Here is a 17333-nt window from a genome sequence, read left to right on the forward strand (position 1 = left end):
AGAAGAAAACAAATTAAGAGTACATGCTATACATTTTGACTGATCATGAAATTTAAAAGTTGAGAGTTATCATATACAAAGAGAAACATTTCACAGGGACACTTAGGTTTTTAGATCCCACATATCTACAGATTAATTATTTACGAATAGCTTTCCACTTAGAAGGCCCACATTTTGTCTAGAAATATCTTGCCATTCATTACCTTTATGTTTCCCAGCTGTCTTAAAGCTCAGGGAGGCAAACATAACCATCAAACATCATGATATCCCCAGAATACTAGAATTACATAATATTGTCAACCACGATTATGGCCATTAGTATAAAGTGCTAGAAAACATGCGGGGTTTTTTTTGTTGTTGTTTGTTTCTTTGTATGTTTGTTTGCTAATGAAGTATAAATGTCAAATATCTGGAGTGGGGAATGTACTGATTCATCAGGTTGAAATCTCTCAGAGGCTGAGACACATTTCCAATGGTTTCCCACATAACTATTTTAGAGCATAGTATTTCTACAGCTTGGACTTGTGCCTAATCATACAATCAGAATGCTTCAACCACCCAGATGTATATGGGCAAAAATAGTAATTCCACACCAAGTTATTATTGGCTTTTGCTTCCTGAATCATGGCTTGAAATCTATTTGTTTTTAGAAGTAATATTGACATAATCAGATTACAATTAATTTGAATATTTTCTTCCTAGCTTGTGCCCCCATTAGCATCTCTCAGTTAGAAATTTTTTCATAAATGGACAAAGTATTCTTCCTTAAACATCATCACTTTACTCATAAAACTTGATCCTTTAAGGAAGTCTGACCTCCTGTGTATGTTTCAGTAACAAGATTTTTTTTAAGTATGAAACATTGGTTTTAGATGTAGCTACTATTATTTAAGGTCGAAGGCTCTAAAGTTGAAGCCAATCAGCCAGCAAGCTAAGAGATTCTGAAACAGTGAGAATTAAATGTTACACAGACTATGAGAATCAAAACAGCCAAGTCCACGGTATAATATGGCAATGCTCTTTCTCTATTAGGAAGTATGAAGTACAGGCATCACATAAAAATGTGAAATGTGTGTATTAGTTGGAGTGGCCATTTGGGAAGTTTTATTTCATTTGGTTTAAATAACTTCAAACATTACGGTAACAATTCTAAACCACCTAAAAACCTTTCTAATGGTAGACATAATATAAGTATGTTAATTTGAAATGTAGCTATTAATAACAATATTTTGTTTCATTATTGAGAGGGTATGAGTTGGGTGTGACTTTTAAAGACAGCATTTGGAGTTTTCCCAGACTAGCAGGTCAGGTTTAACATGAGTTACTAACCCAGTTAACCCTTTTATAAAGCAGCAATTTGAGGAAATCAGGCCAAATTAAATGTGGGGGTTGGGGGAGGTGAAATACGTAATCTTGATTTTGTCAGTTCCTCCACCTTCTAACTTTCATCTTTTCCTCCTCATTCCTGATGCCTCAGCTTTCACCAGCTTCCTATCTTATAGCCCACTGCTACTAGATCTTATGCCCATCCAGCTATTCAACAAACTTCCAAGTAACTTTGAGCCCTATAACTTTTTAAACAAGATCAAAGAAATATCACTAACAGTAGAATTTCTGGTAGATGGTGACAGGCCAGGATGGAAATAGGATCAGTGGTTGGAAGGACTTTGAAATGGGGTTGAATCCCTCGTCTGCCTCCTCTTAATTTCTAAAGGTCAGAGATGAAGAATGTTAAGAACACCCATCATTACTGTTTTTGCCTATCACAAACTTTTGCTAGACCAACCCCCATCCTATGCCCTTAAAATAGATATGGCATATATTGGCTTACCCTGACCTATCATTCTTCTGTCAATAAAACTTACACTGACCTACCATTTTTCTGTCTATAAATAACTTAGAACACAATTACTGGAAAAAAATGGCAAAGCAAAAGTTCATTCTACATTGACAGATAAAAGCAACATTTTAAATCAGATCAGATTGAAGCACTGACAATATTTAATAAAATGTTTCTAAGCAACAAAGTAGAAGAATCAAAGAGCTTCAACAGAGCTGACATTAATAGAATGAAAAGAGATCCAAAAATAGCCTCATTTTCTTATAAGCAATTCAGTCAGCAAGGTGAAACAAACTCCTTCCCAAAACTCAGCCTATTGAATAATAATCTCTTTCCAAAAATTCTGCATTTGGCCTCAGCATGGCATAACCATGTTAGTAGCCAAGTTCTAATATGTATGAAAACCTGAGGAGTAAGTGCTAGAGAACAACAGTGATGTTGATGCCCTGGCAGTGTGATGGACCCTTCTTCAACTCTCCGTTACCAAGATAACCACAAATAAAAAGGAATGCTCAACTTCTCTTTTATATACATTCTAAGCCCATTTAAGGGGAAGTTTTGAAATCCCATGGCTAGTGGCACCTGGCTTCGTCAGCAAGAAAAATTTTTGAAAGAAAAATTCAAATCTCTGTAATAGGCCAGAATGAGTACTTAACAGATTTGAGTCTTGGGAAATATGTGATCTTTCCCCGTCACCGTAATGCCACAAAACCAAGAACACTTTAATACTTGTAGATCAATTTTCCCACCATTTCGTCTTTGAAATTACAGCTTGGCAATCAGTAAACATTCTCATTAGCTTTTTCAAAAGATGAGTACAGTGTGCGTAAATGTCCTTTTAAAATAATAGTCTATAGAAAAGACCTGTCACATACAAATGTGTATTCTCAGCTCTCTTTCACTCTTCATTAAAAACAACAACATCAACATGTATAATGGGCTCAAGAAAAAAAGGAAACCCATATGCAGATTACTGGCCTAATTGACAAAGCAGAACCGGATACTCTGATTTCCCTATTTCTGCTGCCAGCTGGAAGTGGGCATAGAGTCAGGGAGGTAAACTGTATAGATCATTCATTGGGGAAAAAGATGCTTAGTGAAAGAAATATATACATACACACACACGTTCAAGGAACCATAGTTTTGGGGGTTGTTTATTTGATAGTTAACTACTCTGAAAAAACTCACCAAAAATATATATTGTATGTGTCCACTTAAGCTCACCAGAGATGATTTGTAAGATTAGGGTGCATAACATTGGTCCACCAACTTCCAGCCCAGGAACTGCACACCTTCTGCCAAAATGAGCCTGACTTTTCTCCATGTCATGTCTTTCTACACTCCATATACAAATTCTAGTACTGCTTTGCTCTTTGAAACCACCTTCAATTTCAAAATTAACTGCACCTCATCCAGTCTTTTTTCATTAATTTCCTTGGCAGACATCTTTAAGACAGGGGGTTTGATGTTCTAGTTTTCATTGTGTTTTTTTTTTTTTTTTAAAGATTTTATTTAGTGCTTGCTTCGGCAGCACATATACTAAAATTGGAACGATACAGAGAAGATTAGCATGGCCCCTGCGCAAGGATGACATACAAATTCGTAAAGATTTTATTTATTCATTAATGAGAGACACAGGCAGAGGGAGAAGCAGGCTCCATGCAGGCAGCCTGACATGGGACTCGATAACGGGTCTCCAGGATCAGGCCCTGGACTGAAGGCGGCGCTAAACCACCGAGCCAGGCTGCTCCAGTTTTCATTGTTTTTATTATTCCTAGCACCTTTTAATATATCTCAGCGAAAGTGTAAATTCATCCAAAAGTAAAATGTTTAAATTTTTTTGTAGAAAATTATTAGCACAGTGTCCATTTTAAACCATTTCCACAAAACTTGAAATTAAGCTGCCAGCTGCTCCTACCATTTTTCTAAGATAACCATTATATTGTGCCTCCCCTGACTTTTTAAACTATTATGCATTTTATGTTCTATAATAACTACATGAGGGAGTCAGAGATGTGAGACCAAAATTGAGTGCAAGGTTAATGTTCTTTTACTCAGGCTCCATCCCTAATACTCTGCTGATATAGCCATTTTTCATAGTAATAATATAATGGTGTTTTCATTCAGACATATTGCCTGCATTAATGCTGTCTGTCCTGATGTCAGCATGTATATTTAAATTGTACCACACCATGCAGCAAAATATTAGATCAGCCATAGCTCATGGCAGTAAAAAACAGTGCTGAATTGATGGAAAAATTTAACTGCTTCTAATTATATATTGTGTTTTGAGAGTCAAACTACAAACGATGCTTTGCATTATTCTAGATTAGCCTCAAAATGACCTATGTAGGGAAATCAACTGATTTGACTTAACCTGGAGAGTACCTTGCAGATAAATCCTGAGTGGCAAGGCATGAGTTACCCCCATTGCTTGCTTCTTCTTCAAGAGTCCCGGTTCTTAAATCATTATTGAACAGATTGAGAAGTTGTACTGAACCATGAAATACTCTTTCCAGGCACAAGAGAGTTGGGGAAGAGCAAAGAACATTGAACTGAGAAGCAAAAGACTTGTTTTCTTATCTGGCTCAGCCAATAACTAGCTATGTGAACACAATTTAGACCATATTTATGTCCACTTTAGATGCTCTAAGTGGCTCCCAGTTACCATACAGACCAAATTCAAGCTCCCAGTGTGGCCTTCAATTTCAGCCACTGTTCTGCTCCAAATGTCTGCAGGGTGATCTTGTTAAGTGGTAAGGTGTCCAGACTCTGCTGTGAATCCTAAGTCTGCCACTGGCCAGCTGTGTGACCTCGGGCAAATTACTTCATCCCTCTGGGACTCAACTTCCTAATTTGTAAGTGAGAAATCATAAACATAACTGCCTTGTCAGGCTGTGGTGAGGATTGAGTTGAAATTGCCATGTCCTTAGTATAGTATCTGTAGAGAGTAACTACTCTGTGTCTATTAAAGCAAAAGGAGTCTCTTCACAATCACACTTTAAACCCATCTGCTCCTCAATGCTTTCCCAAATGAATGTATACACTTTCAGAATCAATGGACAATTGTTGAGTTGCATTAGCAGCTCAAACATGTTAATGTGTTTGAGGTGTCTGGAAGCAATAAGACTGACTTTCCTTTGATGCTTGATCCACTTCAGAGTCATCTTTCATGTTTTGTCTTACATTTCTTTGTTCCTTGTGTATGTGTACACCTGAGAGACATTCCCTCTAAAGAATCACTTCTTACCCGTGCCACTTCCAGCAAATTTCCATTCTTCTTTCAATACCACCTCTCCTGTGAAGCCTTCCCTGACTCCACCAGCTGGTAAGGCCCTGTCTTTTCACAGCAGTTTTTAAATGGCCACAAATTCCTGGACATTCCTCTCATTGAGAGTTAGGATCTGTGTTCCTTCTTCTTGTTCCTGGGTGGACTTGTAGCTGCTTCATCTGATAGGGTATGTGGCAGACATGAAACCAGTGCCTTGTGAAGCTGGGTCATAAAAAGTGATACGTCTTCCACCTTGTGTGCTAGAGCACCTGTACGTGGAGCCTGATGCTGCCATGCATGAGGAAACCCAGCTGTATGGAGAGGTCATGTGTACGCACTTTGGTCAGCAGTCGGAGTCATCACACCTTCCCATTTGGGGTCCCAGACATTGTGGAACATAGACAAGCCATCTCCTTCCCATCTCTTCCAAGTGCTTTCCAAATTCCTAACCCATCAAATCTGTGAGAAATGAAAAAAAGGTGGCTTCAAGCCACTAAGTCCTGGGCTAATTTACAAGTTTCTATGATTGCAAAAGACTGTATATATCAAGCATTATAGCACTCAATAACATTGCAGAATAATGATTTTTATTTGTCCTACTCTCTGGATTGTGAGCTCCACAAAGACAGGAATTATGCTTTATTCATCTTTTATGTTAGCACCAAATATGGTACCTGGTACATAATAGACATTCAACATATGTTTGTTGAACAAATTATTTCTTAGAGAATACAGATGTCAAATAATGTTAACCTAAATTATGAGAAATTAAATAAATATATAATTTTAGCTTATAATCACCAGAAGTTTTTGTTCAGTGCCTCAATCTCTATGAATTCTCAAAAATGCACATAATGGATGGCAGTGCTTATATATCTGTATGTACATTTACCACATGCAAATGTATGGACCCATTTTGTGTGCATTCGTTCACCCTAGAACTCCCTGCCCCACCCACCAGCACCTACATATTTATTGGGCTCTTCACTTAAAGGGATCACTTAATTTGGACTAGCTTAGGAAAAATTCTTCTTTCTTCCTGGCCCTAAATCATGCCTAAGTATAAATCCCTCCTTGAAGTCAACCTTGTTAAATTAATACAGAATATGATGAGAAGCTGGCCTCTGACTTCCAAACCAAGAGGCAGTCAGACTGTAAGATTCTTAACAGATTCTTTCATGAGATATGCACACACCCTTTAACTAGCAGTGGCTTGCATATTGTTCTCTATTTTTACTCAGTTTAAGTAAGCCAAGAAAGTGCAGAGTTTTTGTTTTCATTGCCAGCTTTAGCTGACTATATATAGACACAGTATTATATGCTCACGTAGACATGTAACATATATATGTATATTCACACCAAGTTTTTTCCATCGGGTTAGCAGCCTGATTTGGCTCGACTCTGTAGTTGAGAGCTCCTGGTAATACTTCAGGGAATGCTGTTCACTTGCTCCTCCATGTGCTATGCTGGGGAAATCTGTGCCATCCCTGCTAAATGCCAAGCAGAAGCTGCATTCTGGCTTCATTTACTTTGTTGGGTTTGAGGTAAATCTTTGATTCAGTGTCTACATGCAAACCAATTTTGCCACTTCTCAAATGTCTGATTCTATAAAATAGAGTTTAAGAAACCATGTGAGTCAACAAGCATGTAAGAGGGCTGAGACTGAAGCAAACATGAAATTGACTCAAAAGTGACATCACAGACTCTGAGATTGGGATTTATGGGAGGATGCCAGCCTGTGAACCCTGAAAGTGAAAGGTGGGATTTTCTGGGATGGGGCAGTGCCTGTATGACCATACAGTAAAAAGCACGGGTCAGGAAGAAGGAATGCATTAGCAAAGCAGTAACTGACCCGTGGTCCCTGGACTGGAAAGAATCCATATTCAGGGATCTGGTAAGTTACATGAAGAAAAATAAAAGAGGAGTCAAACATTTACTGAGTGCCAGGAATTTTTCTAGGTACTTGACTTGTTGGCCCATGTGCATTGCCTCACTCTCATGGCAACTCATGTGATCCCTCTGAGTCTGTTTCCTCATCTGAGGCAATGGTTCTCACTCCCAAGGCTGTTTTACCCCATACCCACCATCACTTTCAACACTTCCCCCCTCCCTTCACTAAGATCAGGGCATCTGGTGCAAAGTCACTGTGCTTCCGAATTTCTCATTATCTTTGTTTATGTTTGTTACTGTTTTTCTTTCCTAACATCAGAAGAACTTTTCCAAGCCTCCTTCTTTGATCCCAATTTTCCTCTCTCTTGTTTCTTCAACTATTACCTCTGAGCCAGCCCTTTCCCCTTGGCCTCTAAATGGTTTTCAATCCAGAGACATCTTCTTGATGGCTATCTCTTCCAGAGACTCTTCAATGTCTACTTCAAGAAAGGCTGCAACCTCAAGCCCCTGAGGTTCAAATCCCTTAAACATGGTTGAAAAACTTTTCCCAGCCTTTCTTCTACTTCTCTCCATTCATACCATATTTTCTAGATCTATCAGATTATTTATTACTCTATTGCCCCAGGCTGAATTTTTCCACATCTGTATCTTTGCATATATGGATATATTCTTTCTTCTTTCTTCTTTCTTCTCTGTCCATTGAAATCTTGCTTATGTCTCAGCGTAAATCTCACATTGCACCTCTTCCTGCTTACGCAAAATTGCCACAAAATAAAATTTCTGTCTTCCATGAGTACCAACCTATTTCTATGCAAGAGCAAAAAAACCCCAAATTTCAGTGAATTAAAATAAAGTTTTCTTACTCTCATTACATATATATTGTGTATCCTTCCATTCTGAGATCCAGCCTAAAGGATCACCCAATCTGGGTTACTCTTTAGCTGAGAGAAAGAACGGAGCTGCTAGAAATTCATAATAACTCTTGCATCTCTTGCTTAGAAGTGACACATGTTTGGTTCTCTCACATTTCATTGGCCAAAGCACATCACATGGCCAAGTCCAAAGTCTATGGGGATAAAGATGAATAATCCTCTTTCAGGGAAAGAAGTAAATAATTGCAATCTGACCTCATGGTATTTTACTTGCATCTTTATGATAGCATGAAGCACAGTACATCTTGTACCACTTTTATTTAAGGTAAGATGTAAGGGTTTTCTTTTTTTAGTTTAAATTCAATTAGCCAACATAAAGTACATACTTAGTTTCAGATTTAGTGTGCAATGATATAATAGTTGCATATAACACCCAGTGCTCTTTACATCACATGCCCTCCTTAATGCTCATCACCCAGTACCCCATCTCCCTACCCACCTCTCCTCCAGCAATCCTCAGTTAAGAGGGTTAAGAGTCTCTCTTATAGTTAAGAGTTTCTCATGGTTTTTCTCCCTCTCTAATGACTTCCCATTCAGTTTTTCCTCCCTTACCCTATGATCCTCTGCACTCTTTCTTATATTCTTATATTCCACATATGACTGAAGCCATATAATTGCCTTTCACTTAGCATAATACCCTCCAGTTCCATCCATGTCAATGCAAATGGTATTTGTCCTTTCTGATGGCTGAGTAATATTCCATTATATATATATATATATATATATATATATATATATATATATATAACACATCTTCTTTATCCATTCATCTGTCAATGGACATCTCAGCTCTTTCCACAGTTGGGCTAATGTGAACATTGTTGCTATGAACATTGGGGTGCAGGGGCCCCTTCGGATCACTATATTTGTATCTTTGGGGTAAATAACTAGTAGTGCAATTGCTGGTTCATAGAGTATCTCTATTTTTAACTTCTTAAGGAACTTCCACACCATTTTCCAGAGTGGCTGCACCAGCTTGCATTCCTACTTTCTCTGCATCCTAGCAAACATTTATTGTTTCCTGTCTTGTTAATTTTAGCCATTCTGACTGGTGTAAGGTGATATCTCATTGTTGTTTTGATTTGTATTTCCCTGATACCAAGTGATGTGCATCATTTTTTCATGTGTCTGTTGGCCATTTGTATGTCAAGAAGTAAGTTTTGGTCATTACTGTATGCCTCATATTTGTCTTATAAATTAATATACTGGAATATTTAGAGACTTTAAAATACTATAATTTGCTTAGTGTAGAACACATAATTTGATTTTTCAATAAAACTTCTTTGTATTGGGTAAGTACTACATTCAATAAGTATTTATTGAGCACTTATTATGCATTATGCTTACTCCTAAAACAAAAACAAAAAGCCCAAAGCAGTCATACAGAGCAAATTTAATTGACTTCCTAGTAGGCTTTTTACCAAGAGAATAGTTGCTGTCAGTGTTTCCAAGCAGAATGAGATTTCATACAGGATATCAAGCACCTATGAAATCACAGCCTAGTGCAAGAGTTGGGAAGCCACCACCAGACTTCCGATTTCAAAGATATACTACCACCATAGGTGAAAATCAGACAGAATCAGAAAGTTGATACTATTGTTGCCTCTTCTGCTAAAACAAATGCCTTCCAAACTCACTGGGCTGAGTCCAACTGTAAACTTCAGGCCTCAGCAGTACAAAATGAATTCTGCTTGCCTTCCACCTTCCACAAGTGTATCTTTTTGCTGAAATATGTTCACTCCCAGAACCCTAGCTGCAAGGGAATCAAGATAAATGTTGCTTTTGGCTTTTCAGATATTTGTGTTTTAGAAAGGTAGAGGTAGGGATGAGAGCATATGCTGAGTGCCTTATATCATAGGCAGCACACATGAGGCTAGCCAAACCCTCTGGCATAGAACTATATCTCCCGTCCACACTCTGCTGTTTGGGACAATTGCTTAATATTTCATCATGAACATAGAGACTGACTTCACAGAATTGCTCTATGAAATGTTTGGTCATATATTAGCACATAAAATAGGTGGTAACTAGTGTCATTTATTAAAATGCAGTTTAAGTTCTGCTACGTCTGTTTAGGGACTTGAACTAAATTTTGAAGTTAAGATGGGACTCTGAAAATAGCGCTCATCTACCAGCATGAATCAGGGATGATGTGATGGTAGAACACAAGAAGATAAAAGAAGAGACATGAAAAGCGAGAGATTGGATATTAACTGAAAAGCATGACAAGCTTCATTACTCCTAGAAGACATGATGCTGAGACTTGCCTGGCTGTGTAAGAAAACAGAATTCCATGAAGGAAGGTCTTTGATTTCTCAGACTTCCTCTCTAATTAAGAGATAGAACCTAGGGTGAGAACTAGAGTTTTCAAGCTAAATAACACAGATGGAAATCAGCTTGTCAGGTCTTTCCTTTGGAATATGCCTCCATAATTAAAATTCACATTAAAAATATTTTTAATATTGAAATACTAAGCTAATATTGAAGGAAGTCCTGCATTAAAAAGTACTTCTTCTAATCACACAACTACCTTTATTTTTTCATGTTGTACTTTGGTCTTGTCATGTGTATATTCATTCATTCAACCATTATACTCCTTCTAGGAGTCAGATATTGTTCTGAGTGCTAGGATATAGTCGTGAGCAGGAAGGACACAGCACATGTCCTCATGGAAGTTATATTCCAGTGGGAAGGTGAGATCATGAACAAGTAATAAACAAAATAAGAGTAAGACGTATTGAGGTTCTCTGCAAAAACAAAGGGATGCAGGGGACCACTTTATGTAGGAAGGCCTGAGAAGGCCTCTCTGAGGATAGTTACAATCTCAATGTATATGTGTGATTAGGTATTGGGAACCCAAGATTCTATACTGAATTAGATAATGTTCTGGATATTGGTTAAGATTTCTTTCTTTCTCCTAAAATACTATTAATATATGTCTTGGTTGTTTATGACTTCAGTATTAACTCCAGTTTTAGGTGATAAGCAAGAGAATATATACTTATGCTTTATTACATTATTACAATATATTCCCTACATTGAGTTAATTTGTATTTTATCTACTTAAAATATGGATGTTTTGGGATGCCTGGGTGGCTCAGTGGTCGAGTGTCTGCCTTTGGCTCAGGGTGTGATCCAGGAGTCCCGTAATCAAGTCCCACATCAGGCATCCTGTATGAAGCCAGCTTCTCCCTCTGCCTGTGTCTCTCCCTGTCTCTCTCTGTGTGTGTTTCTCATGAATAAATAAATAAAATCTGTAAAAATACATATGGATGTTTTGATGTAGCATTCATATGATATAAATAAAAATATATGCAAAATAATGTGAAACTGTGTATCAAAGGATGTTACTGGAAGAGCTTATATCATGCATGCCAAGGACCAGGCACCCCATTAATTGTTCCTCATCTAGTTTTCTGTATTTTATATACATCCTTATTATACTACCTATCATTGTCTTTTATCTATATTCCTTTCTCATTACATAGCACGCAAAATGATAATGATTAATATTTGTTGAATTCATGCCTTCCAGTTTCCTTCAGAGTGAAAGTAATTGTCACCATTTTTTATCCATTACTCCCTCATACCCAGTATCAACAGGGAAACTAAATGTAAGCCCAGGAGCATGCACACAGACATTTCTTAATCTCTAGTCATGTGGAGGCAAGAATGCCGAGAAAAGCAGCTCTGCAGCTTAGAGGAAATCCAGACACTTCACAGTAAACTGAGGTTCATTTGTATTGGGAGTGATTGTGATGAATGTAAAAAAGGAAGTGGGATGATTTTTATAGCTTGTACTAGAAATACAACAGAACTCAAGACATGGGATGGTCAAAGTGAGAATTAGAGAGGTAGGCTTTACTTCAAGTACTCTCTGGAATTTTATGAACTGAACTGTGTTCCACATAAAAAGCCTAGTTGGCAGCCATTGTGTTTCTCAGGCTACTATTCAGTATTCTACAGGTATGTTTTTTTTTTTATCATCATTACTTAAAGAATCTAACTCCCAAAGACATCTCAGTAGTAAGCCTTTTGAGGAGACCAGAAAATTAATCTTATGCACCTATCACTTGTGGTTACTAAATGACTCATGGCAAAAACCCAGCCCAGACTAGTTCTCAAAATTTCACATGTAACAGGATCACCTGAAGAGCTTATGAAAGCATAGACTAATTGTCCCACCCCCAGAGATTCTGACTTAGTAGATCTTAATTGGGGCCCAAGAACACATTTTTAGCAAATTTCATCCCAAGTGATATTAATGCACCTTGACTGGGGATCTCATTAGAACCATTGCCCTCACTCATCTCTCATGCTGGTCTCCAGGCAGGATCACGGAGGTCTACATGCCTTCTCATAAACTCTTCCTACCACTCCGGTCTAATGGGATGGGATGCCAGGTGATGAGTGTCAACAATGCCCAGGCATGCTATATCTAAAATAACAAAGGGATGAAGTTATGATAAAAGGGAAGTGAGGAAAGATATACATTTAGTTGGAAAGAAAAAAAAACAGACATCCTATGCATTCTACAACACCAAAATTTGTACTCTGTCAAGGGTAGGGCGTGTCTTCTTTTGAGCTCCTCTACAAGGACTTAAAGCTATCGCATTTACAAAAGTTTTTTCAAAAAAAAAAAAAAAAAGTTTTTTCAAATCTTCTCAAAAATACACTGTCTTTACCCAAATGTGTTGATAATCCTTCCTTCCCATCCCTTTTATTGTTCCACATAGCTAAAGACAATGCTCAATTGTTTGCGGTTGTAACATTAATGATAAAGATAATCACAGACATACATTTGATTTTCACAACTCAGTGTCAATTGGAGTCACTTCGTGTTTTAAGATTAAAATAAAATTGGCTCACATCTACAGTTCATATAGTCTTGGAAATCTTCTGACCCTCCCAACATCTCCATAGATTTCATGGGATTATGTTTTTGCCTAGTCACCTCTGGCTACCATTTTCTCTTCAACTTAATTCTAGATCTCACTCATTCCTTACTTCTTGAATTCTACCCTTTATCTACACAGTTTAATCACCTATATAGGAAATATAGCTGTTGAACCCCTATTTCCTTCTATTTTTTTTAATTCAAAGCTCTTTTGTATTGTGGAGTCTACTGAAGATTTGTGGATAATGGTAGATTTCATAATGTCCTAACATAAACTCAAAACTGAATATTATATATCTATTTTTTTAAGTGTGAAAAATGGCTAACAATATGGGAAAAGAGATAAGGGAAGGTGTAAAGCCACACACAGAGCAATTCCTTTGAATTCTATCAATGCTTGGAATTGTTTTAACAAATATTTATTGAACAACCACTATGACCAAGGTACTGTGAAAGACACTGCATGTACAATAACTAATAAGACAGAATAGTTTTGGAGATAGACAAATGAGAAGGTTAATTCTGAAGAATGTACTAGGTTCATGTTCCATAAGACAATTTGAGCCCAAAAAAAGGGAGGCTTCCTGGAGGTAGAAATCTCCAAGCTGTTATCTGAAGGATGAGTTGGAATGAGCCAGGTGAAGAAGGAAGTATAGACAGAGATGTGACTATAGAGTTACATAAGGACCAGATAATGAAAGTCCTGAAAGATCATGCTAAGGATTTGTTCTTTAACATGTATAGTGTGAATCCTAGTGCCTACTACATAATAAGTTCTCAGTAAATTTTATCCTGTATAATTTATTCTAGGGTCAATAGAAAGTCAATGGAGGATTTTTTTTTTCAGAGAAGGATTTTAAGTGGAGTATGTGTGTCAGGAAGGGTGTATGGACATAATAAGATTTGCATTTTGCAAGCTCCCTGTGACTACAAGGAGGAAAACAGATTGTAGAGTATTAACATTAGAAGTAGGGAGGTAGTGTAGAAACCTAATGGAGTAATCTTAAAAAATATGACGGTGGAGTGGAAGAGTGGCAACATAGAAAGGGGGAGTGATAGTGTGACAGATGGCTATAAGGTGAAAAAAAGAGTAGTGTCAAAGATGACACTGAGTTTCCTAGTGGAGCAAATAAGTGGGTATTGGTGCCATTCTCCAAAATAGGGAACACTAGAGGAAAAGGAGGGCAAGAAGAGAGGGGAAAATGATGCTTTCTATTTTTGCAATGTCCAACTTCACTGCCCAGGACATGAAGGCAGCTGGGCATAGGCTGGGCATAATGAGAAAATCTGGACCAGAAATATTACTTTTGGAACTTGTCAGCCTTTGGAGAGTAATTAAATCCATGGGATTGGATGAAAGCATCCTGTGAGGTTAAGAAGAGAAGCAGGCCTACGGGAAAACCCTCAGGATGAAGAGAGGAACAAGAGTTGCTGAACAAAATCAAGACTCCAAAAAAGTAGGATACAACCCAGAGAGTATGTGTTATGGAAGCTGAGGGAGGAGAATATTTCAAGAACATAGTGTTTCTGATTTTGTGGAAATTCAAATAAGATTAAGAATTTAAAAAATTCTCTTTGCTATACCACTTTCTTAGTATTATTGAACCTACTATTTGCCTTCTTGGAAATCTCAAACCCTTCAAACTCTCTGTTCTTAGCATTTTTTTACTTTTCTTGACTTTATTTGCCTCTTTACATAGCTTGAATCTCATCATCGCACATGATATGTGCGATAAAATGCAATAAAATGGTATTTTAACTTCATTCTGTTTGTCAGTAGTTTTAAATTGATCTATGATAAACAACTTAATATAGCCCAATCTTCTGTTTATTATCTTTTTCTCCCCCTATTTTCACTTCTATTCAGCCTCTATAACATTCTCCATAGTACCTATTTCAAATATTTTCCACTTTCCTCAAAGCACGAATCCCTCCTCAACACTCAGGCTTAGGAAATAGTATCACTTCCTATTTGTCAGGAAGATCCACTGATGAGGACTCTCTTAGAAACTTCCTGTCTTCACACTTTAAAACTTCTCTTACTTTCTTCAATTACTTCCCTCTTCCTATATATTTAAGATGAAAATTCCTCTTTTCCAAATCTAACTTACATGTGACCTTAACCACGGCCCACCAGTTATCCCTGACCTATCTCTAATGATTGATATTTTTCCTCTACTCTGGTCATTGCCTTACACACTATAAATAAATTCAAGTCTTCTGTGACAAACCAAGTCTAAGATGGTCCCTATAATGCCCACCTCCTGGTATTCATGACCTTGTGCGTTCCCTGCCCTTGAGTGCAGGTGGTACCTGTGACTTGTTCTCTAACAATTAGAATATGGCAAATGAGACAGGATGTACATAATTACATGTATGTGATTAAAATACATAATGCCTGTCTTCTAAAGACACTCATTTTCTCTTGCTGGCTTTCAGAAAGCAAGTGCATGCTGGGAAGTCTCATGTGGCAAGGAACTAAGAGTGGCCTCCAGCCAACAGCCACCAAAACTGTGGGCCTTGGTCCAATACCCCACAAGGAACTGAGTGCTGCTAAAAGCTATGACAGCCTGGAAGTGGGCTGTCCCCCAGTTAAGCATTAGATGAGACTGCAGCCCCAAACAACACTTTGCAGCTTTGTAAGATCCTCATGGCAGAGGATCAACTTGGCCATGCCTAGACTCCTGATCCACAGAAACTAAAATCATAATGGTTGTGGTTTTAGGCTACAAGTTTGAGGTCATATTGGTGCACAGTACTACATAATCTATATTCTCATCTATATCCTAGGAAAGCCCTTCCCTAAAACGTCTGTGTTCTCAAACAATGACCATCATACTCTTTTCCCCTTTATTATAATATTTCCTAAAAGGTAAATAGTAAAAAAAAAAAAAAAAAAAAAAAGATAAATAGTATATATTAACCACATCTACCTTCTCATCACCCACCCTTTGGCAAATTAAAAATGGTTTCAAATTCTTGGCTACTTCTCCCATTGAGAAGTAGAGTCTATTTCTCAAACTCGTGAATCTGGCTTTTGAATCCAACTGGCCTTGTGGCTTGCTTTTTACTATAATAATATGGTTGAAATAAGGTTAAATTCAGAGTGTGGCTTAAGAGATCTAGGGTTCTGACTTTTATGTACTTGAAATATACCTTCTTACAATCCCACTGCTATGCTGTGAGGAACTCAGTTCTCATGGATAAACTCTCTACCTATATTGGATAACCAGTACTTTTGGCCAACAGCCAGCACTCACTGTCATGTGAGTGAGCCACTTTGGATATTTCTGGCCAATCAAACCTCCCATAACTCCAGCCTCTCAGGCCCCAGTTAACTCCAGGTGGAGCTGAAGAATTACCCAGCTGAACCAAATCAATTCACAGAAGTGTGAGAAACATTAAAGGATGCTATTATTTTAAGACTATATCTGGAGTTGTTTGTTAATCAGCAAAAGGTAAACACAGAGCTTCTCAACTTTATTTCTCCAGTGAAATAGTTCCTTTAAAGATCAACAGTGACCTTAGTCTCAAAGTTCAGTGGCCTTTCCTCAGCCTTTTCCTTTCTTGACAGTTCCAAGGTATGTGACACTAGTGAAATTCTTTCTTTATGCCTTCTTCTCTTTTCATTTCTATGATATAGCCTAGGACTCAATTTCTTCTCCATATGCCCTAAACCTAGATTTTTTCCCCAAGGTACTAGACTTGAACATTTCTCTCTAAACTCTCTTTCCTGGTAGTTTCATCAAATCCCATTGTTTTAAATATCACCTCTATGCAGATAATGTTCAAATCCTTTAAGAGGCATAATAATTAGAAGCTCAAGGTTTGGAAATGGGCCAGACAGGGCTTTAATCCTGAATCTGCCAATTACTAGCCATGTGACATTGAAATGAACCACTGAAGTAGTTTATCCTCTCTAAACCTCCATTTTCTCCTCTCTTAAATCTGGATAATAATAGCATCTTGCTCATGGAGATATCACTTGAGCCTGCCACAGAATAAGCACTCAGCAAATCAGTGCTTTCCAATATTTTACAGTTTTTCATACCGCTGCTTACATAAGCAAAATGATAATGTTTGTATGCACTCTAGGGTAAATGGAGACAGCTGCTCAGGTCAAAGACAATTGGCTCAAGGTCTCTGGCCTCTCCATCTTCCCAACCCCTCCCCACCCTGTAGCCCTTCCCCAGGGGATGATCAATACTTAGGCCCAATATTGGCACACCAATGGGAAGCTTTACAGTAAATAGGAGCAATTATTATCTTCTGTCTGGGCATGATCTCTCTCCAGGCCCTCTCTACTGGATACCTCCCACCACCTCCACCTCAAAAACTAGATGGTGATTCTTAAAGTGAGGTCCCTTGGTCAGCAGCATAGTATCACTTGAGAACCTGTTAGAAATGCAAATTTCTAACCCAACCCATATCCACTGAATCATCAACCCTGGGGATGGAACCAGCAACATGTGTTTTAACAAATCCTACAGTGATTCTGCTACA

The 17333-nt window shown here is 37.8% G+C and overlaps 1 long non-coding RNA gene and 1 other non-coding gene across 2 annotated transcripts in view; one reads left to right on the plus strand and one right to left on the minus strand.

The window, feature by feature from the left end:
* LOC121497060 overlaps positions 1–17333 on the minus strand; it is a 167655-nt gene that overhangs the window by 25966 nt on the left and 124356 nt on the right. The gene's annotated exons all lie outside the window — the stretch shown is intronic.
* Positions 3356–3463, plus strand: LOC121498274. Its single transcript, XR_005989671.1, has one exon. It is a non-coding gene; the product is annotated as a U6 spliceosomal RNA (small nuclear RNA).

The sequence above is a fragment of the Vulpes lagopus genome, chromosome 8 (genome assembly GCF_018345385.1).
Source record: "Vulpes lagopus strain Blue_001 chromosome 8, ASM1834538v1, whole genome shotgun sequence".
Lineage (NCBI taxonomy): Eukaryota > Metazoa > Chordata > Mammalia > Carnivora > Canidae > Vulpes > Vulpes lagopus.